This window comes from Plectropomus leopardus, chromosome 22, assembly GCF_008729295.1.
Source record: "Plectropomus leopardus isolate mb chromosome 22, YSFRI_Pleo_2.0, whole genome shotgun sequence".
NCBI classification, from domain to species: domain Eukaryota; kingdom Metazoa; phylum Chordata; class Actinopteri; order Perciformes; family Serranidae; genus Plectropomus; species Plectropomus leopardus.
The window spans coordinates 20,264,550-20,289,585 of NC_056484.1; positions in this window are offsets into that span (position 1 = coordinate 20,264,550).

Consider the following 25,036-nt stretch of genomic DNA (forward strand, 5'->3'; position numbering starts at 1 on the left):
TATTGTGATGATTGGTTGCAAGCAAATAGTCAAATAGTCTTTTTTGTCTAGATCTCAGTACAAAAAGGATTGGAATGCAGGTATCAACTGACTGGAGAAGTTTCAATATTATTGGGCACTGGGTTATTTCAATCAATACCTAAAGGTATTGAGTACTGATACACAGCCCGAATTCCCACTGAGCACACCTAACTAATGAAGGCTGGTAGTATGTTGGGGTGACAGAATCCAAAATGTAAAGTTTGTATGCAAATACAGTTTCTTTTAGATTATATTGAATTCATTAGAATACTGTCAAAATACAATGCCTTTTATTTAGAGTTATATCTTTTTGCAGATATGTAAGGAACTGTAAAGTATGTCATATTTCTTAAAGGATAGCCCCATTTGGTGTAATATTTCCCGCCAGGAGCAGGATTAGAAATAATCTTGAAATTCATCTAGTTGCATTTGTGCAACTAATGACCCTGCAAGATCATCAATCTTTGCAAATCTTATAGTGCGTGAATAAAAAAAATTGTCTTCAGATGTGAGGGGGTTTCAGAGTTTAGTCTTTAAAAAAGGCTTGTCAATGTCCTCTAATGTATTAAGGGCATAGAGGCCAGTGTCTCTGTCTGAAACACATACAGACACATCACGCTGAATGCTGTTGTGTTGTGTTGTATTGTGAGGTGTTTTCTGTTATCTTGTCCACCTCCAGTTCTGTAATAAGTTTACAGAGAGGTATATGTATTCCTGAAGGTGGTACATACAGATACTATCCGTAACAGATGTTGTGAATCATGGTTTTGCCATTCTTAAAATAGTTTGGTCCTCATGAGGATTAAGACAATAGTGGATGGAGCTGAGAGAGAATTGGCTGCTGAGTTATTAACTCACAGTTCCGATAAGCAGAGATCACTGCTGCTGCTGCCAGCCGCGCTGAGAGGCACATCACCAACACCTTGCCCACAAGATAAGGGAATTAGAGGGGACAAAGGCGACAGTTTTCACCCAGTTTGCCAACATGAGCATATTGGAGCTGTGCGTGTGTCCCATTCAGGCTGCACCGTTCCCCCCTCTGCACCACCACCACCACCAGGCGGAACACACAAAGAGAAACAACAAGGCACGAATGCAGGAAGCAGAGAGGAGGTAAGGAATACAACAGGCAGAACATAGAGTCCTGTGTGCATTCGAGCCTCCTCTATGAACCCTCCTCTATTTCTCTAAGGATATGACATTTCTGCTGGCAGTCCTCCATGAAGCCAAAGCCAACATTTCTGCATCAGCAGGGCTGGATTTCATGATCACCTCACTGTGCAGGAGTGAACACAGGAGGATGGGCTCACTAGATTCGATGCAGGAAGATAAAGATGGAAACTGAGAGCATGTGCACATCCACAAGGTATGGCCAGGTCTCAGTAGTGTTGACCAATATACACAAATAACAAATTATCTAAAATGCATACAGGATTTTGTCATTAAGGATTTTTGTGCCACCCAAGAGTATTTAAAGGAGCAAAAAACTATTTGCAATGTAAATATGTACTGGAATAATGGCATCCTGATAGAAAAAAATGAAGTCACCACATTCTTCTGAGTGTTGTGATCTGAGGTTCTCTGTTTTTTTGTTTTGGTAGCTGGTCCGGCTGTGCATGCATGTTAGTGCATGTAAGTCCCTATGTATGCATCTTACTTGCTAGCTAAATGCCGTCACTCTGCGCTGCCCACATATGGCAGTTATCATCGATTTTGCAATCCCACAATGGCAGAAGCAGAAGGGGAGCGCCCACCCAGTTACCCCCAGTTTAACACCACTGGCTCTGTCAGAGCCGTTGTCATTGTTAGCACTGTTCACGCTGTTAGCATCATTAGCTGCTAAACACTGGCTCAGCCACCTCCATGTTCAGAGCCGTTTGTTGGTAATACTGGCTCAGACTTTGAATCATTGGTTATATATGCTCAGAATGTTGCATGCAGTTCCTTTCAAGTTTTCTAGCATCCACAAGTTAATGACTGTTTTAGCAAACGGTGAGTTTTTTTACACTTCGAGCAGACTCTGAGCAACATTATCCTTCATTTGAAGTTGTAATTCTTGTAATGCTGTTCACCAGCTTGTCACAAATTTTCTGTTTCCTGACAGCTAAGTAAAGCTGTGGTCCACAAAACCTAAAAAATGAGCTGAAAGAAGCAATACAAAAATTAAATAAAATTTTAAAAAGCTGTGTAAAGGTGGTGATAATTCTCTGTAGGTTGCTTACTACAAGATTAGTTTTCCACATTTCACATAATTCTTTGATCATTATTTATACTAAAACATTTACAAGAGCAGCTTTAGTGGGATCTGGCACTTATTAGCAAAAGAGTAAGCAACAGACCTTTTTTGCCGTCTAGTTATAAAAATCGAAAAAACTCCCATGTACAGTGAAGTAAAACTTAATGGAAATAAAGCAGGTATAGGCAAACTTCTGCCTGTTCTATGCTTAAATTAGGCTGAAGTAAGAAACTATCTCAGTAAAAGCTGGGCGTGCAATTTTGGGCCAGTCTACATTAAAAAACAAAATACGAGAAATTAGTAAAAATTAATCAAACTAAATTCAAAATTCATTCCTTACTCCTTCACTGTGTAATCTAAAGTTCATCCTTCAACATTTGCTGCTGAAATGACCCAGTTTCCCCTCAGGGATCAATAAAGTGCATCTTATCTCATCGTGTGAAATTTCTCATCTCACCAGTATTGCTGTACAAAGTCGTATAGCCGGAGGCACCTCGCCAGACGTTATCACATCCTAGTCACTTCCAGAACGTGAGTGTGCCCAGTGTCTTCTCCACCTCCCTCATAAAAAACATGAGGCTCTGCATTATTTGACCTCTGCACCTGCCTGGAGGGGGGACGCCTGCTTGATTTGTTGAGGGGGTGGGTCAGCCAAGATTTCCCAAGCAGACAAAGCAATAAATCGAAGGGGTGACGGCGGCGGCGCTGGAAGTAGTGGTGGTGGTATGGAGGACGAGTGAGAGGAAAAAGAGACAGTCCCTTGAGAATATCGGGGTTGGAGCATGGGAAGAGTTGAGGCACGGTATAAATGGAAAGAAATCTAGACACTGCAACCTTTTGCTAAGAAACCACACACAGACACACCAATATGTCCATCAGCGGTCCCTTTTGGCTCTGGGTCACGCTGCCCTGTCTGGGTCGTACTCGCTTCACACTCACCCTGGAGGCTCCATGTCCAATTAGATCATACACTGCAGCAGGGAGGAAGACACTGCTAAGAAACTGGAGTGAGGTGGACCAAGGTCTCATTCCTCTAAGAGTATGGTGCAGCAGTTTGTAAGATATTAACAAAACATGACAGAATCAGCTACAAGAATTCAAGCTTAAATGCACTTAAATTGTATCAAAAATGACACTCAAATCACAAAACAAAAGAGTACAGACAGTCACGTCACTGATAGATTATTGTTTATCATGCACACACATTTGTGTACACACACACACACACACCCTTGTAGTCCAATATCTCCGACAGCCCATAGGCACAATGCAATGTTGTTTTCACAGTCCTTCAGTGCCTGTGGACTTTTGCAGACGGGGAAATGAGCAGAGCTTTAGTGTGGAGCAGAGGGGTCAAGAGATATACTCATATCATAAGGAAAAATCTGAAGAGAGGAACACAGGCTAATTAAAAGAGGGTGTCTGACCCATATCCCTGTTGATACATCTTACTGCAATCACACAAGTAACAGGGCTGCCCAGCAACAAGCGAGGCAATGATTAATTAAAGCTGTTGTTTCAATGATATGATATTAGTGGAATGATCCAGGGATGTCCATGAACATCAAAATGTGCTCAGTGCTATCCATCTGCTTCTTGAGCTAAAAGATGTTATAAATAAAATCCAACAAGGAATAATTTTCAGACAAATAGGACTAAATTCTCATAGTTACACATTCAAGCTGTTCTGCACTGTTTGTATGTATACCTTTAAAAAGTACTGCACAAGAATTCTTATCTAACTAGTAACCAGGAAGGCCGCAATGTTGTTATGAATGTGATAACAGAAGTAAAACAGAAAGTAGTATAAATAGTCTGCATAAAGAGGCATATAGACTGGGGTGGTGGATGAGTCACAGGACACAGGACATTCCCCAGGGAATTCCCCTGGTGTTCGTGTGTGAAACTGAGTGAACTTTGAGTTATTTGGGGTACATTGCCACCATGTTTCTTTTCCTAAACTTAACTAAAGTATCTTTACTTTCCCAAACCTAACCTTCATAGTTTCAGGCCTTGTTTCCAAGAAGCAGTCCAATGCAGTCCACTCTCTTCAATTATATAAGCTTTAGTAATGATATGTATATGAATTTCAACTGGCATACATTGTATTTCCTATAATGGAGAATAAATTTGGTAAAACATTGCTCCGGAGAACTCCAGCAGCACTAAACCCCTATTTTTGCATTACAAGAAGTCAATCCAGAAAACCTGGTATTGTAAAACATCCCATCAAGAGAATTGCTCACTCCAGCCTGCTCTTTTTTGTTCTAAAAAATAAACAAGTTGCAGATGTTCCTCTGTATCACCTGTAAAATGAAAAGCAGAAACTGGACAAAGCAATGCGTGACAGCCCCGCCCACATTTAGAAGTTCTGTCTGCAATGGAAACATTAAATGGATCTACAGTTCAGGTACATGTCCATAGGGGTTAATTTTGTTTCTAAAGGTACTATACCTAAAGTTTTTGGTGAAAACAGGTCTTTAAATTCCAAAATCCAACCTTAATAACTTTACTTTCTTAGATATAACCAAACTTTCCTAAACCAAATCTATGTAACTTTACATTATGCAATTAACTTTAGAGTGTTTTCTAAAACCTAACCATGCTGGTGTGGGCACTAATTCATTGTCCGCCTTTTTGTTAGACATCATATAAACCACTGTATTTGCATTACATACAAACTGCTGTATGAGGATACATTAATACACCAGGCTCACGTGTACCTATTCATGGGATGTGGAAATGAAAATATTAGAGGCATTTATGTGATAGAAATGGGCATATCTTCATTTAAAGCCCACACTTCTATTCCAGTAGGTATTATCTACTCTGTAAGCACTGCCAGTGCTCAGAATCATAGAGATCATCATTTAGTACAATCAGTTAGTCACCAGGAAACACCTCCAATAGCCTTGGGTGGTCTGCTAAGTGCTCCATATCCAGCTGATACTCTCCATGAGCATTTGTATTCAAAATGCACTACGCGTGTTCACCCTTCTCCTCCGTTGTCCAACAGCTTCATGCATATTGCATGTGCCGGCGTCAGCCCTTTGCTGCAAAGGGGCTCATCCTCAGCCAACAACAAAAGGACCATGAGAGGAGTCGAGAGAGCAGCATCCCTGTACAGTACATCAAACCAAAGTGAATACAATGCCTGATGCTGTGCCAGTCACAAAGCAAGGCGCCAGTTATTGATCCCATCACAGAAAAGCAGTGAGAAGAAAACATCTCAATTTGTAAATGCCCAGCTTCAAAACAGGACGATAGAAAGCCGCATATCTAGAGAACTGACCAGGGAATATCTGTGAGCTGAAGAGGAATGTCCTATATAAAATGGAAAATAAATAACTTTCACTTTGTTTATGCATGAGACTTCTAGTCTGCATCGCTTGATTTGCCAGTTATGTGACCACATAGTGTACATTTTAAGAAATAATGGTTGGGTTTGTTTTTGAGAGTGTTCATATCAGAGCCTGATCTGTATTTAGCTTTAGTCTTTGTCTTTTTAAAAATGATCAAGAAAAATACACATTTTTGTCATATCTACAGAACAAATTGAGTTCAGTAGCTCAGGCCATCATCAAAGGGATGGCTCCAGAAGCCAGTCAGTCACCATAGACCCCATGCTAAAATGTTCAAATTTGCAGCAAAAATAAATATGTTTACAGCCTAGTACAAAGAAAAATGGTTTTGGTCTCTACAGAGTAATTTCAACATGCATGACAGCTGCAATCAAGATTATTTTTATATAACTCACCGATTTAGATTTTATTAAGACTTTTAATAACTTTTCTTACAGAGGCATGGCCACTTTAATGACACCTTACTGACATCTCATCATTTACAGCTCAGAGTTCTGAGTCAGATCCATCCCTCACTCCTCCACAGTTCAGCTTTCCCCTCCAAATATTGTCTTTTCTGGCTCAAAAAAAAAAAAAAAAAAAAAAAAGACAGCAATGCTCCAAAAACCAATGGGTGACACACAGTAGCTATGTCCATTATTTTATACGGTCTATGGTATCATATCAGTGTCTCTGAAGTGACATGGTGTATAAACTGACTTCTTCATCGGGAGGTGTAGGGTACGGGTACATGATAATAACGGCACATCATCGGTAACGGCTAAAATTGGTTTCAAAGTGAAATAGCGGTTTTGGCCAAAGGCTGATTTCTGCCGATCTGACAAACTGATAATTAGTTGAATTGTTTTTCTTGACAGAGTGAACATTTGCAAAACATCAACCCTAAGTTGAAACATTTTTCTTGTTTTGCACAATAAATATATATAATATACATTACAGAGCACTGTATTTATTGTCTCCATCTGCTGGTGGGCCATCACAATGACACAATGAGAATATGCATAATGTGATGTTATTCCCACTACAGACTTGACAATCAATAAAACTGGTTGGGGAAAATAGATATATTGGTATCGCTATCGGTTATCAGCCAAACGAGTTGTTATGTATCAGCATATTGAATATTGGCAAAAAAATTTCCAACACCATACATCCCTAGTGGAGAGGATGAGGTGTGGTGTAATACAATGCTCTCCAAGCTGCCGACCTGTTCAGAGACCAACAATCCAAAAAAACAGTTGATTTTTAGTGAGTCACTGCTGCTTTTCCAGCGGCCTGAAAGCCAGCAAACATTCATGGTTTTTTGTTTGATTCCACCAGAGATAGTGCCAGCGAAACCAGGTATTTAGAGCTAAAAGATCATCTTTTCATAACCATCACCACACATTAACCACAGCATGGTTGAAACCTAAAGGTAATTTTCAATGTATCTGCTCAATTATATACAAATGTAACATATGTAACATATGTGTGCTTTGAAGAAACATACATCAACATTATTCTGGCAATATGCCTGAAATTTTCTGCCTCACAATGGTAGGACTAGTTGTTTTCCATTTGCAGAGCCTAACGATTGAAAAGGCTCATAAACCTAAAAGAGGGGAATTCAGGTAGGTTGGTGCTTTGCCAGTGGCCACTCTGTTGAGCATTAGTGACTTGAACTAATGAAATGAAGACTAATGAAAGGCAAGCAGCAACAGGGAGCCAATAGAGAGTAATGAGAAGTGGAGTGACATGAGCTGTCTTTGGCTTTTTGAAGACCACGTGTTGTTGCATTCTGGACCATTTGCAGGAGGATGTCGCAATTTATATATTCATCCAGAGAAAAAGGTTGTCCATTTTTTGTCATAGTTTTCACTGATGATGACACAACACAAATAAGATCTCTAAGGCTTACTTACAGGCTCATACACAAATGTAAAGAGTATACGTACCTCTCATGCACTCAGAGACAATCGAACCACACTATTCACTCATTCAGCTGTTTCATTAAATTACATGCAATAATGACCAAAGGCATTAGACATTTGTCAGTAAATCAACCTCACGATCTTGCCAAAGTTTACAAGCTGATTATAGCTGTAAGCACAGCTGCTCCACATAAAGCCAAGCGGTGCAGTAAAAGGAGGCCACAAACAGAGCTTTCAGCAGACGTAAATTCAAACAGAAGCCTCATACATCAATACTTCACTTTTATCAGTGACAATAAAGTCGGCAAAGAAGTGAAACAACTAAAACAATTTCCTCTCAGATCCCAACCTTAAGTCAACAGCATGTAGAAAACATTCATTTCCGGTTTTCCCTCTGAAGTGTTTGTTTGGAGGTAAAAGGTACAGGAAGAAATATGGGACCTATTGAACATTTTCACAAAGGATATCAAAGGTGGGAGGGGCTGCAGTCTGCTCTGAACCATGCCAACCGCTGAAGTGATTCAAACATAGTTTCTTTCTTGCAAAGCAACAACAAAGTTTAGGTTCTTCAGAGAAAGAATGACTGATTTTAAAGGGTGAAGTCAAGAACCAGACTTTCCCTCTACAGACCTGACAAAGGGTGGCCCTCTTTCTCCATTACAGTAAGCTAGCACTCAAAATTAGACGTGCTGACAGAGTCCTTCTGGAGCATTTCTGAGCTCTCTGCCTAAAAATGTGACCAGAAAGCAATTTCAAGTCTCTGGCTCAGTGGGAAAAAAACAACAACAACGAAAAAAAAACTAAAGATCAAAGTTGCAAAGTTGTGGTGAGTCTTAGAACTCACCACAACTGGAATAAGAGAAGTCACATCGAGGCGTGCCAAGTGATGAAGTCAGCCATTCCGGGATGTTGGCAGGAAAATGACCTATTAGAAGGCTACGGAGCCATCATCGCTCTGCCCAACAGCAAATAACACGGAGGAGAGTAGAGGAAGTGAGAGGCTTTGATGGGCAGGTGATGAGAGATCATTGCCATAACTGGTTAAGAGACTAAACTAATCAGGGCAGGTTGGGCACAACGTGAACTCTTGACTTCACACACTGAAAACCGCTGCAGTTCCAGATGGGAACAACTCGTCTGAGGAGCATCTTAAAGTAGCTGCTCTCACTGAAGGAAAAAAGCATGTCTGATTGTTTTTACGCGCCAGCATTCACTTTTACAGACTTACATCATTTTATGGCCCTAAATGACTGTAATTAACATTTCTTTTTTAGTTACAGATGGGTTTTTTTGTGCGAGCATGAGTAAAAGTGAGCGGTAAGTGGTTTCTGTTATGATAATAACCATTTTTATTGGCAAGGTGACAAGGGTGGATCCCGACTTCCAATTATGCATGCTGGGATAGGCTCCGCATTCCCCATTACCCTAAGAGGTCTCGACCTGGTCCAAATTCACACTAGTCTAAGGACTTTGTGTCAATATGTCTAAAACCAGGTTGGATCCAGGCCTACAAACCATCAACACTGACGAGAAAAGGAAAAATCAGGACTAAAAACTGTTCAGTGCTGGGAAAAGTGGCATGTAGTGCTGCTATTTTTGACTGCCATTGCTTGTTCATTGTTGGTGGATCGTATATGGATTAGGTCAAATCATCCTCGAATACTTTTACAAAAAAATGTCATTCATGAACTCCTCGCAGTGTAGATTGTCCAAAAAATCTATTTTAGATCAAGTCCAAACTCTAATGCGTTTAGCACATTTACAATGTTAACCATATTAGTTCTGTGAGATAGCTTGCTAACATTTGCTAATTAGCATAAAGCACAGCAGAGGCCGAAGAGAATGTCATCAAATTTGAAGGCATTTGGTCAAAAATCAAAGCTGATGGTGGTACTTGACGAAAAGTCAGATGAAGTAATTTCGATTCATTTTTAGGACGTGTGTGTCTGTACCAAATTTCATAGCAGTCTGTCCAATAGTTGCTGAGACTATGGACATATAAGGAGAACTGGATAAAGCGTTGGAGGCAGAGCACCATTCATTCCCATAAAAGCTGTGCAGTGGCACATGGAGCTAAAAAAAAAACAAACTTGATTTCAATGGTATGAAATCACCCGGATCTTCTGCATTTTGGGGCCCATGGGGCAAGGACACTCAGGACTTCTGTCAGTCTAGCGGCTTACTTCCAGTTTAGACCAGAATAAGGATAAACATGATTTAACTATGCCCTTCTTATAGACTTTTTGGAATGTTATCAGACCAAAAGGATTAAATTCTGTTAGTAAAATGAGTAATTCCATAGGGGTTGTGGTGTTAAAAAAATTCATCCACTCATTTATAGATGTCTTTTATATAATGTCAGTCTACAGGTAAAAGTATTGTTGGTCCCCTTGGCATCACATGATGGACCTGGAGGTTGTATTTCCATGTTTCGCTACTGTGTCAAATTGGCTTCAAATTCAGCAGCACTAGAGGTAAAGTTGAGAGATCACTATCCTCTGGAGACCATGAACATCTGTACCAAATTTCATGGTAATTCATTCGATTATTGTTAAGATACTTCAGTCTGGACAAATACCAGCTTTAATTACTGTTTCAATTGCTCAAGGGGAGGATTCACATTACAATTGCCAACTTGATTATAGTAATGTTTGGGCATCACAATGGATTTGACCCAGTTGGACTATTTTCATTCCAGTCTGGGCCAGTTAGTGTTGGCAGTCAAGAGCTAAAACCAGACAATGTGTCGTGTTCAATTCTGAACACTTCCCTTCGGATCCGGTCACCACCCGACATTCTCATTAAGATTATAATATCAGCTTCAAGTAAAAAACAGTTTTTAATCAGTCCATTAGTTTTAAGTGCCAGGTCATGGCACACCTAAAGTTCACATTATGCATTGTGCAAAGCCCTCAGTTGATTATTCATCCTTGATTACAAAGATTCAGCTAAACATTGGTAGAAGCGTAGGTGGGTTCTCTAGATAGCACCCAAGAATCCTGCACAGAACCTGTTCAAGAACCAGAGCTAACTCGGTGGAAAGGTGGAATCAGTGTTTAGTCCTTTTTTCCCTATGCTAAATTAAGAAAAATAAGCAGGGAAAGCTGCTGTTGATGCAATGCATGCAATATTTTTTGTTTCGTATTTTGTATTTTGTGAGTCGTACTATTGAGTCATTTGTGATGTGCAGAATGTCTGGTTTTGCTAGATTCCCATAATCTAAGGGTTGGCTCGAAGATTTAATTTGAGTTTTTATTACAATAGTAGGCTAGTGGGAGTTGTAACAGTTTAAGTTGTAGCAGTATAAACAGTTGCAACAATAGTAGTAGTAGTAGTAGTAGTAGTAGTAATGTATCCTTCACTTCCATTTAAAATGGATATAAGAAAAGAGGCCAGTCCAATCAATTATAGAGAAGGCTGGCCTACTTCAGAGAGCCCAAAATACTCAACATATTTTACTATCATTCTGAGCAATCACCTGTTCACCTGAGTGGAACCAACTGCTACAACAACACTGTTAACCATTTCCAGCCTTCTCGTGTTTAAGAGATTGCCTAGACACAGGAAGCTACAAAGGAGGTCCATGATTAATGAGCGTGTGGTGCAGTGAGAGTGCAAGTTTTCCCCGTACAGGATGGAGAGACCCACAATAACAAACAGGCAGTGACAGACATTGCAGACATGATGAATGGATAACCACGAGCAGAATCTCTGAGCAACTCCTAAAGGCTTAAGAACTTTAAATACATCGCCTAGCAGCAAGCTGTTAGCAACATGGGGGTACAGATGTAGCCACTGGATGAGTCCTACTTTATAATGTCTGCTTATTGAAAAAAAACTGCTGGACTTCATCCTCAAGAGGGCTAACATCTAATTTAGCTCTCTGTTCAGCTGTCTGACAGTGTGAGGGATGGGCTGTAAAGCAGCCAGCTACAGGAAACTCAAAGCTTTGACTCGCAATGTATATTTATATAGTTTGAGTTGTTTGCAAGAGTGATGTGAGGCAGATACAAGATAAATGTGAGGACTAGTTCACAAGCCTCATAACTGAGGCAGCTCAGACCCAAATGTTTACTTTAATGGTTGCTGATTTTTGCACCACAGGATGTATAATAAATAATAGGAATGCCTTACAACATAATGTACTGAAAGCATGAAAGTTCTTGTTTGACCTTGCAAACAAATGATGTGAGTTGGGCGCTAATGAGTGGGGAGAACTAACAGAAGGATTTTGGATAGAGCACATTTTTTAAAAAGTCTGAATTTTGCATTATCTCCCTCTCCAGTTTCACTCTGTTACTGCTCACTCTGTGGGTTCAAAGCCAGCCTAACCCAGAGCTCAACCAAGAATATGTCGCAGAAAGTTATGTTACAGAAAAGAAGAAAAACAAAAGCACTTTCTTGAGGGCTTGTTTTTTTTCTTTTTTTTTCTTATTTTCAGGTAATTTTCTTATAACTTTTTACTAATTTCTTGCTATTTTGTGGGCTAGTCCTTGTTGAATTCCTTCTTGACTTCTCCCTGTGTTTTTGAAAGAAATCAAGCCACTTTGCTCAGGTATTAAAGGGTTAAACTTGTTAAGGTTTTTTGTTTTAAATAAACCTTTTCAATTAATAATCTGCAATCTAACGGTTTATATTAGCTTTAAAAGAAACATTAATCTTGGATTTTTTTATTTTTATTTTTTTAAAGAAAATGAACAGCTTAACTGACCATTTTAGAGCATTTCTTTCTTCATATTTTTTATCAATATATTGGTAGAGACATTTTGGGGTACCTGGCAGCTCAGTGGATAGAGCAGGCACCCCATTTACAGAGGCTGTGTCCTAACAAATAAAGGTTTTGGTTTTTTTGGGGTTTTTTTTTTAAAAAAAAAAAGAAGCCTTAAGATATACTGGTAGGAACATTTTGAGCTTACTTGAATATTGGAGTGGTTGTGTCGCAACCAGTATACAGGATATATTATGATTACTGACTAAATACAATCTGTATTTGATTGACATTTCTCTCTGTTATTTTTGTTGCACCTGTTAATGACAGAGAATTTACACCTTTATCATTCTTATTAGCTCCTTCCACTGTGGCAGAAGTCTAATTGGCCAGACTGAGTGAAAACACCTGTGTTTTGTTTTTTTTTATTGGGACTGTAATAAAAGGTGTTAATTCAGCTTTATAATCATTTCTGAGGTGGCAATTTGTGTTTTTGTTATATTGTCAAAACCATGCATGTGTCAAAAATTCACACTCCTATCAAATTATACCATAGTATACACAGTTTATATTTAGTAGCTGTGTAATTCAGCGCTATTTATTTCTGTGCGGTGATAAGTGGCAATACCCAAGTTGAAATTAATTCCCACAATCTGCTCATCTATGATGTATAGGTCTCATTTAGCACTCATAGGTTGTTGTTGATTGGCCTGTTTGGATTCAACCCAAAGAAGGGAGATGTCCAATGGGATGACGGAAATTTATTCTGTCCTGCTGGCAACCCCACTGCTCTGCAATCACATATTGGGCCAGTCTACAGTGTTGTTTACTAGGTAGCACAGCCAATCACTCTGCTGCTCGTGACAGTCATTGGCAGTTTAATAACTGCACGCTGGGTGAGGTATTTCAGGTGTCTTGCACACTTCCTCCAATCAAGTCCAAATCAGGTCTACTTAAACATCCTTGTTTGGCAGTAATTTATCTCCTGTGGCTTTGAGCCAAAGTATAATGAACACACTAATCCATAGACACGCTGTTGTCCGCCATCAGGTCAATAAAAACAAAAGGAGGTGTCTGCGTCGTTTATGTAAAGGTGGATTCCACATTCAGCACTGGTCATTGATGTGTAAGCAGTCTCTGATCTCATATTTGGATTGATTTTAAACGAAAAAGCTTTTAAAGGTTTTGTTTCAGATGGATGCTCATGTAAATAGGGCTACTAATCTTTGTCTTAACTTGCATTAAAGTCTGTAAATTGGCTACTTCTGTATTGACGTCTGGTTTCCATCTTGGAGCACTTTTACAGCACAACATCACCTTCTTATTGTCTGGTTTTAATTTACTCAATATGCATTATCTCTGCTTTTATTACTGCGTTTAAATGAGAGTTGAAAATTCTCACCGGACCACCCTGTGTAAACAAAGGTTAATGGAAGAACACACAACCTCACTGCCCCCTGTCAAAACCCCCCCAACCCCAGGTAGGCCACAACGGAATAATCACCTGCAGTGAGGGGGGAAATCATTGTTGCTATGGAAACACCATTTAGGAAACCCAGGCGCACATGCTGAAACTACAGCCTCATTTGCCCAAATTCATACTAGTCCATCCTCACGTTTGATTATGAGTGCTGAAAAACATTAACACTAATAAACTCTCAGTGTGCAGCCATTTAAATTAACAGGGTGATTACACTAAAGTGGGCTGCATTATCACTTACGTTGGCCTGTATAATGATTTCAGTTACAACAACAGATGACTTCAGAGTTCAGCCTGCATAGAAAAGAATATGCATTATTAACATTCAACATTTTGTTAATATTATGTACCACAACCTTGATGAGACCAAATGCAGTCAAAGCAAATGCATGCTGCAGTCACAACACTGAGCTAAAGAATCAGGATCATTGTTTACCAAAAGTAAAGGTCTTAACCCATGTCACTCTTGGTTTCAAAGGGTTAAGGTTAAGTCAATGTGTCCGATCAAACTCATCTGGGCAAATATTGAGGAAATACCAAACTGGTGAAAAACAGATGATTTACTTGCTCGAAATCACAAGACTTTGACTCACTGTAGATGCAATCTGTGGCTCTAAAACTGCCCACAATCAGCCAAAATGTTCACTCCTTTCCTACCTAGCAGGACATAAGCTCTTTGAAACACAACAGCCATGACAAACCCTGTTCCACAAACAGAACAGCATCATAACAGAGAGCCAATTTGTACAGAAAGCAAACCTTTGCCTTTGTTGACTGAGGCTGCTACTGTTACATAAGGCCTGAACACAGAGCACGCAGAGAGAGAAAACAGTCACATGCTGCAGTCATTAATGCATCATCTGTCATCAATCCAATAAGCTGTGTGGCCCCTCTGAACTCTTTACTTTCCTCTGAGGTCGCCTGAGGACCAGGCTTCCACAAGAAAAGCACTTTCTCCTCCGTGACACAGGCTCCAGGCGTCCAAGCTCTATTGTCAACTCATGTGTCCTGCAGTATGTAAACAATTATCTCGCTCCGCAATTATTGCAGCGCTGGCAGTGGCATGGAAATGTGGATTACAGACCGGGGGGGGGGGGGGGGGGGGGGGGGGGGGGGGGGGGGGGGGGGGGGGGGCACAAAGGCAGACTTAATGAACAACTGGAATTGCTGAGTACACTAGTCAGAGTTGCATGGGGTTAAACAATTAGCTAATTAGCCTACTGGATAAACAATGTGGTTGTATATGTTTATTCAGGGGGATGTTCGCAGGCATTTAAAAGCAGTGCTGGTGCTGAGTCAGTGCTAAGTCTGTTTGCAGTGATGCTAAAACAAGTGCAGCAGCTGGAAAACAGCACCGGCGTCAGTGTCAAAACAGCTGAAGAGCATGTTTCGAGAAATTGAACACGGAGGCTCGCGCTCATGGCTCATGTCCTCCAAGGGCAGCCTTGTTGTAGGAAAACAGAGACACTGTTACTAACGCAAACTGCACTGAGCGCAGCATGACAGTTCCCATAAGTCTACGGGGAAAGAGGAATTACATCCGCTCCCCTAAAGTATCATGATCGTGTGAAGAAATTAGGCACGGGCACATCAGGAGGGGAGAGAGAGATGGATGCGCAACGGGTGTAGCAAATTCGTTTACATCCAAACTCATGCAATATGGAGGAGGTAATCATCACTGTGGCAATTTGAAAGTGGGTGCTTTTCAGAACAGCGGGGAGAGGAGCGCATTAGCTGTTCATTAGCCAGCAGGCAGGGAGCCATGAGCACATTGATTAGGCCTGTGTGCAGCGCCAGGGACCCATGTCTGCGGCCTGTGGACATTAGAGAACCGCTGTCTCCCTCACACTTATCTGCCAAAACTGCATGTTTACCTGATTCATCACTGAAGACACAAACATATATATATATCGCATATACAGTATATTATCAGCTATTAGCAATGACACAACTATAGGTTTGAAAAAAAGAAACTTGACTGGTGCAAACACAATGATAAACATCCTCCCTGCAGGTTGTAGCGAAAACACAAAGCCTTAGGCATGTATGATATAATATTGTTTTATTCATGCATCATAGTGAGAGTCAGGTCTCTCTTTCACTGCTCTAATGTGCCCTAAACTTAAAGAAAGAAGAACTGGGACTCATTTGCTTAAATTAGCTTCCTTAATTTGCACATGTAATTAAGGTAGTCCCATAAGCCTTTACCAACTTTAAATATCTTTGATTCTAAACTTTGTGTTTTGCATTGCATCAGGCTATTGACTCTGTTGGCCTATGAGTGCTCTTCCAGTTTTTTTACTGAATTAACTTATGTGGTTAATTCTCTCTACATAAAAAGGTGCCCTGTGGAGTTAAATGAAAGTGATGTTTACCTTCAGTGTTTCTCATCAAAAATGTATTATGTTTATCCAAACCACTAGGGATGCACGATATTGGATTTTTTTTGCTGATATCAAAAATGTTGATATATAACAGCCCATTTGGCCAATAAATAATACCAATATTGATAAGTCCACTTTTTCCCCACCTAACTTTAGTGATCAGCAAGTATCTTCTGTAGTTGAATTTGACATCATATTACGCATACTACATATCATCATGGTGGCCCACCAACAGATGGAGGACAATACAATATCTTTTATTTTATGTAATATTCACTCATTGTGCAAAAAAAAGAAAAATATTTATATACGGTTGATGTTTTGTACATGTTCTCCTCAGTCATGTCCGTAAACTAAAACTATCACTCTGTGATATCGGCGGAAGTCAACAAGTTGGCCATTTCTAAAATATTTTTATTTTAAAGCAAATATCTGCTATTTTGATGATGTGCCAACTGCTAATCAAAGCCTCTTTCCAACACCCAAAAACATCTGGCTTTGGTTTTTTGTAGGAAAGATTACAACTGATAATCACTCCTGGGTTAAAACACTCTACTGTAGTCATGGGTATTTATTATTTCTAGCTTCAATAAGCCCTGATGGAATTAAGATACTCAGGTGGATGCGCCAATTTTTGCGCCTTTTTCAGAGCATTGCAATGACATGAAACTACAAATACTACCTGTACTCCATCCAAGCAGCATTTGAACACCAGAAAGAGACTAGATAAGCAGCAGTGTTTTAAAAACAAAGTAACCACCATAACATTTTCACTTGCCCCCATGCTGCTTTCTACCAACCTCTTGTCTGGCCTGTTCGAGATGCTAAATGTGACACCAGAAAAAAAAAAAAACAGAACAGCATACTCTGCTGCAGAACCATGTGCACAGCTTTGGTCTATTGGCAATGGTAAAGGAATTACTGCCTATTTTATCAAGTTTTTCTGCATTTATAAAACCAACATAGACATGCTAATTTTGGAAATAGGCTATAAACCTCAATTTTAGCAAAAGTTAAGCTGTAACATACACATTTTTGGTAGTTTTACTTCATAATTGACAACCAAAACTGTAATTACTTCCAACACATTTCTGGGTGTGTCAATTAATTGTTTTAAGTTGCTTCAGTATGGAAGCACTAACTAAATTTTGATGCACATAGCATAACCACATGGCCATGTAAAGCACACTAGGCTTTGGCTGTAGTTAATATTGTTAATTAAGTTGTTTTTTTCCCCAAGATTACTTCAAAAGAAGTCTACAGAATTGATATCACAAATTTCAGCCAATCGTACCATATTGATAACATAATTTTGTCTCTTAAAATGCCATACAGTTTTACAATATTTGATAACCAAACTTGTTAAAGCATGGCCTGTTCAATGTAAACTGCCATACTCCTTTAAACCACTGAGCAAATGCAGCCAAATGAAAGCTGAGGTGCTGATGCAACTCCAAAAAATATGGATAATTGGTCATGAGTCCAACTCACTTTAAATGTTGCACTATTAATCATTTTACAAAGTTCTATGTGCAGACAGGATTAAGGTATTCTCCAAATTAAATGGCAGCCCTGTGTTTGACCTCTCCATAGGGGGCTAAGGTCAGGGACAAAACAATAAGACTGACAACATTACTGAAGAGCATTTGGTATTGTGCTCAAGGACACTTCAGCGCCAAGCAGTGGTCCTCCTCACTTATGAGGACTAATCTTAATCTCCCAGCAATTGAAGCAGTCTTGCTCTTGTCTGATAACAGCCCCTGTGGAGAAGCAGGCAAAACACCCCCCACCTCTGTCCACTCCAGACCTCATAATCGTTCCGTTTTCCTGCACCCACTTCCCTATCAACCTCCTCTGGCACTCACTGTCAGGTCTGGCTTACCAGGAGTCCTTTCGCTGACATAGGATGAGATTCACCCCGGCTATCTTCCCTGTAATGCCGTGTCCTCCCACCTACAGTGCTGCTGCTGCTGAGAAGGGATGCGCGATAATCCTCAAAAGGTAAGAGGCACAATATGTGGTGAGGACTTTCTCAGTGAGCAGAAATGTAGCCCAGAAGGTGTTCTCCACCCACACAGCATGTTGGTCACCCTCCCCCAACTCCACATGACCAGAAAGGTATACTCCTCAGACAAAATAGCCTTTTCATCCTCACAAGGTATTTTTTGCTTGGCACCATAGATTACACTTGACAGGACACATGAGTGCCAACTTTCAGCTGCAGAACAACTAACTACAATAAAAAATTGAGTCCAAGGGAGAGATTCCCTCAAGGCATTCTTAAGATATCACGTTCACTGGAATGAGACAGACACAAGTCACAGTGAACTCGACCTTTGACCATCAAAATCTTTTTTATCCTAGAGTCCAAGTGGACATTTGTGCCAATTAAGAGATTCCTGCAAAGGAGTTGAGATATTGCTCTCACAAAAATGCAACAGACAAGTGTCATGGTGACCATGAACTTTGTAAACGATAATCTGACCAGTTCATTGTTGTGGTCAAGTGGGCGTTTGTGCCAAATGTGAAGAGATTCCCTCAAGGGGTTCTTGAGGGTTCTTTCACAAAAATGGTACAGACAAACAGTCACAGTGACCTCAACTTTTGACCATGAAAATCTAATCAGTTCATCGTTGAGTTTAAGTGGATGTTTGTGCCAAAATTTGAAGAGATTCCCCCAGAGAGCTTTCTGGAGATATTACATACACAAGAATGGGACCCAAAAACATAATGCCTAAAGCCATGGCCATTGGTTGTGCAGAGGCATACAAGCAGAGCTAGAAAAGTTATGCTGTGTTTCAGAGGGAGTATTTTATATTCAGCTGTATATCTGAAGAGGCTTTAGGCTTTTTCTCTGACTAAAAAAAAATCAAATTGAAATGTCCCATCAAGCTGCTGACTCAGGGTGTAAACCTCAGGCTTTGCCACAATGTGATTTTAAGACCACAATTTAATATTTGGTTTAATTTGCAACAAGATTTCCTGTCGGTGATTTACAACGGGTATGATCACTTCAATTCGCAGTAAAACAAGTACAGTAAAAGCAACAACTCAATCTTTGCAGTCACTTTCATCCTCCCCCTTGCCTCTTCCTGTACCTTTAACAGAGCATTTACACCAGCACTGGCCCATGTCCCAGTGGACTCCGACGTTTGTTATCCTGGCAGCACCCCCTCCTCTCTCTTTTTTGCTCTTGCTTTGCTGACCTGACCTTCCACTGTCCATTTGTCTATGTGTGTGTGTTTGCCAGAGAAGGGCGGTGGCGGAGATTATACGGCCCTCCAGGCAGCTGTAAAAGATGACTTACGGCACCGTGGTGTTCCAGATGCAACAGTAGCTTCTCCCGATAGTGGAGAGTGGAGGGGGTTTGGCATTGGGATGAGGGAGTGAATTGATCTGCTAGGAATTGGAGTGGGGAAGAAAACCAAAGAAGCGATAGACGGTTTCTTTTCATGTACTGTGGAGGAGATTAGGGCTTAAGCTCCGGCTGGTCGCATGGAAAAAAAATCTCAGCGGGCCAAGAAGGGGATTGAGGAGGAGAAAAAGGGAGTCAAACAAGGCCACTGCGTGAAGCCCTTTTCTCGCTCACTTGTATTCCCCAGTGTGGGAATATGGCAATCCAATTAGCGCTCCATTTCAGACAATCCGGGGCTGTTCACTGAGTGTCAAACCTGAGAGGAAATAGAAAAGGCGCAAGGATAGGGCCTTGACATTTCTGTTCTTGACATATAGGCTAGCGTCAGCTGTGGCTGACAATTTAAATGCACGTTGGAGATAAATCACTGTTACCGGTCCAATTCGGTCCTCTCCTTGCGTGTGCAGTTAAGGAGAGCGGAGAAGGCACAGAAGGAGCTCACAAAAATTATTTCTTGAGGGTCAGATATTGTGGGAATTCTGGCAATCTTACCTCAATCGATTGGAGGTAAAAAGCTAGGAATCATTCAGTAGAGATGGGAATAATACAGCTTCAGTTATTTTTAATGAACCAAATTTGATGAGGCACTCAAGCGTAACACAGCTATTTTATGGTTAATTCACCTAGGACTTTCTGTGGAATAAAACGTAAATGATTGCGAGAAAGGACAGCCCTGTTGCCAGAAAAGAACTTTGATAATGGACAAATGAACTTAAGTCTGTATTACATCTAATTAGATTGTTTACATCCAATCCAATGAAAGTGTTGTGTGTCAAGTCAAATTCTGTGCAAGGCTAAGGACAGATCCCAAATATGGTTAAGGTATGGTTAGGGCAAGAACATATTTCTGGCACAATGTCACCTTTTTATCTAGTGCCGGCCTTACACCAAAGTACTTTTCAAGCAATCTCACTGTAGCAGGTACACTTCCAGTGTCACAATAAAACCATGTGATTTTTACCTCACTAAACACAGTATGTGCAATTTTTATCACAGAGAGAGATTGTTTGGCACAAGGTGGTCATACAATTAAGTCCAAGCTGTCTTATGTCAGTCTGTTTTTAACTAGGCATGTACCTTATCCACGAACCAATGTTCATGAGGAATCTTGGTCTCCTCCCACTAAGATAGCACAGCTAACCTGCAGAAACTGATAAAGAAGTTGAAGCGAGGAAATCCAAAATGTAAGGTTTTTACACAAATATAGTTTATTTTTATGGATTATACTGATGTTGAATTGAAAAAGAATGCTATTGACATGAGACACCTTTTAATTCCTGTTAACTAGAGTTCTATGTTTTTGCAGACATATAAGGAATTGTTAATATGTCATATTTCAGGGACTGAAATATGACATATTAACTGGTAAACAGTAAGACAAACCGTGAACAGTAAGACTTTCAAAAGTAATGTAGTGGTCTTCCAAATAGTGACCCTGCAAGACCCCCATACTTTGCAAAATCTTACAAAAATCTTAACTAAAAACTCACATTGTCTTTAGGTATGAGAGTGTTTCAGACTTCAGTCTTTCAGTAGGCTTTTAAAAGTATCCAAGTGTATGGTTGGCATGAGGTGCATAGACAAGGAAAATTGTTTCAAGAGATCAAAATTCCTGCGACACTTGTTGAATAAAGCACATCTCTTTTGTGAGACAAACATGTTTTTGCCTGCAGCGTTCTTCACGATCATTGATGGTCATGTCTTGGCTGTCTTCGCAAGGTGCGGAATCATCAAAGCTTACCAGTCTGATGTCCACAATGGCCAATGTTTTTTCCCCAAAAGCCATGTGTCCTCGAGAGAGATACTAAACCTCCATCATTCAGAACAGCACAGCGAGTCAAAGCCACAGCTCATGCATAAAATGTAAATGTAATCTCCAAAAAGTCTGTGCTTATCCACAAACACTTTGTCTCGCCCCTGGCTCCAGCATAATCTGTTTAAACCGACATGCACACACAGAGAAAACGAGCCAAACTTTGCGAGCCTATTTGGAGGCTTTTACCCCCTTTTTCAGCAGCTCCAACTATTTTTACACTTTGACAGTCATGTGTGAACACATGCAGGGGTGTGACGGTGCTGAAGCTACTGTAATCAACAGTTTTCCAGTGCAATGAGACCAATCTATGAAAGCGCCAGTGTAGTATTGATGTTTCTTGGCAAGAGTCCAGTCCCGCTCACAGTGATCTGAGAGGGACTCGGACCAAAATAGTGTGGGATAGAGCCAAGCCTCGACAGCACATGCAATACTGGACGAGCCAAGAAAAGATTTTGCCGCTTTATCAAACAATCAACAGTTCAGTCTGCGTTTAATCACAAGAATAACCCAGGAAGTTTGTCAAATAGCCAGTGCTTTACTTCTCCACAAAGGAGGTTTGTTGGATGCAAATAGGCACCAATCAGTAACAAACAATACATCCTCCAAAGCTTATGCTTACTACGCGCCTGATAAGGACATATCACTCACCTTATGCACTATACTAAGGAGTTCAGTTAATGCTCAGTGAAACCTGAAAAACATGTTGAAACAAAGCCAACTCTCACTCTCTCTTATCACTCTCAGCACCATCATTTATCCCACATTTCTTCAACCATGAATAAACTGAATCTATCTGTCGAAGGAAGCATTTCAGTACCTCTGTCTTATCTGAGCTGTTTGTTTGGACAAGAATCCAATCTGGGTCTGAGCTAGCGGGACATCAGGCTCAGCACAGGACTGACTTCACAGGAGGCTGGTGCTGAGGCAGATAAAATCCTGTACCATAGGATGGAGCAAACCTTTGCTTAGAGGCTTGGGCGGTATCGAGGTATTACAGTGTACCAGGGTATTTAGAAATCCTGAAAATACAGACACTCAACTTTCTATTAAACTGATATAGAGATTCAGTATTGAGGTAATGTATTGCAGTTACCAGGATGCACTAACATAGATCAGTGTCTACTGGGGGTAATAGGCAGCTTAGAAAGATGGCATCTGTGAGTGGTGGGGATGATGTTAAAAGATGTAAAAAAGAAATGTAAAAGGGCAAGCAACAGCAGAAAGAGACAGATGGAAAATGTAAAAGAGCCAGTGTATTTTCACATTTTACTTGACGAAAACTCTGTGAATTAAGGGAATATTTTGACCCCTCCAAAGTTGGTCATTGTTGAAACAATGGAAAGACAAACCAAGATGGTTTAAGTGAGTTTTTATTTTGCTTCTGTTGATTTTGAAAGTGTGTTTAAAATGGGTTAACAATGCATTTAAGCTAACATTAGTTCAGTGAAAGAGAGAAACTTGAATTCAGATGGGCACACAGTTATTTGTTTGTTTGTTTTTTTTGTTTTGTTTAATAAGGGAAAAAGGTTTAAGAGTACTTCCTTTTTTTGACATTTGAACTCGCGGAATGTAGTGAACCTGCTACTTGAACACATCTCCCAGCTGAAGCTAAGCTAAGGCTGATGATGGCCAGTTAGAAATATTCAATATTTCGTCCAAACCTACATTGTATCTTTGATAATGTCATACATGTTATGATAACCTTAATCACCAACAGCTCAGATTTGAAGTTTTAGTTGTTTTTTATTACAAATGCCATCACATACCATAAACCCTGGTGAAATGTCGGGAGGGCATGTAAGTATGAAAAAATAGATATTGCCCAAGCCAATCATCTATCCTCTTAATTTATCCCTTTTTTTTTTATCAATCCAGTTTAACCCTTTTTGCGTTAGTAGACAACCCCCCCAACATAGTCTTCTTCACCATTAATTGGAAGTGCAATAAAAAAAATACAAGTAAAGCTGAACAAAAGAAACATTCATAGAGCTGTCAAGCGCCAATAATCTGTTGTGCTATTAGCCAATGAGAAACATGTTGCTTAGTATTTTCTTCCAAATCATCTGCCTCCCCCCGATGATACATTTTATTAGGCCATGTTGAGACTAACATGAACCACACTCATGTCCAGAAATACACGCGAGCACATGAGCGAGTCAGATCAATGATAATTCCAGCCACGCTCTCAGCAGGAGTCCATCAGATGATCCCGCACTGAGGGAGGGGGACAAGCGCTTCACCTTCCCCACTTCACACATCTGCTTAATGACCTTGGACCTTGCAAGCGGTGACCCCATGGGCATATAAGAGATGAACATCCAACAGTGTGACAGGAGCCGTGTGTTCTGGGGTCAGAGGTCAAGACAGGCAGCAGTGGAGCTGCCTGTGGTGTCATGCGGGAAGCGTCTTGTGATTTTAAAGTGGAAACGGAGGGCAGAAGTGTGGCATGGGGATTACAGTAAGCCTCCTTCATGTTAAATATTGGTTGAAACCACTATGGCAGTAAATGTCAACACTGCTGACAAATCTAATAGCAAGATGCCAACTTGCATACCATTTTGCTGCTCTGTAGCTCAAGGCAACAGAGTGCTGCAGGGATAATGTTTATTTGTAGGCCAACATGAAAGTTAGCATTGCCGAGGTTTCCTTAACAAAAAAAGACAATGTGTTTGTTTCATCGAATTTTAGATTAATGCTGAAAATATGCTCTGTGACAAACAAGCATTTAATCAACAAGATAATCTTCAGAAATGAACACCATTTTATGATTTTAGATGCATAAATGCAATCACAAGAAGTAAAAGGCTAATGTTAGGCTTTAACGACATCAGTCACATCACTGAAATTTCATCACAACAACGAGGCTGTATGCCCTGTTCGGCCAGATGATGCTTTGTATTCTCATTTAGCCGCTTGTTAGCAAACGTCTTTTTTAACACCTAAAAGCTTCAAAATTTAGGAGTAGGGTATTTGCTGATGTATTTCATGTCATAGAACACAACTTGAAAGCCTTATTTTGGCATCTAACCAAAACCCAATTTAAAAAATAAACAGACTCTTATACGAGGGAATTGGGAGTGCTGAAATGCTAACTTATTACCAAGTTTAGGACTTATTCTTCTATCACTCTTAGCCCCTATAGATGAGGGTGTGAGAAAACGAATTTCTGCACACAGTAATCAATGGAGTTTCACTAAAAAATACAATTTTCAGCAGTCCTTATTTGCTTTTGAGCTATTTGGTTTAATGACCTTCTCGGGATAAACACTGACAAATTAGCATAGTGTTGTGATCCAGTGCAGAAGACTGTTCCTTATTAGGCATGTGAACATCTCTGCTGTGATTTCATTTCCCAAATTCAAATAGGAAATTGAGTGGCTGTGGTTGTTTGAGCCATTGTTACACAGCATCAAATCATATGCTCTAATTGGATGGTTCTTGCATAGATCTCAGGTGATAAAATGCTAATTTGTTTGATACCCGACAACTTATTGTGCACATTCATCATATAACGAAGGCTGTCCTTGAGGGGCGATTTCTGGTGATGCAAACTCTCTGTGACAGGGAGAGGGTTAGAGCTACTATCTAAGCAGGTTATTCCACATGCTCTGATGACTGCATCATCAACTGATTCCGCCTGCCTGCGGTGTAACAACCCCCACTGCTTTCAAATCTAATCACTGATATTAAAAAGCCTAACCAGT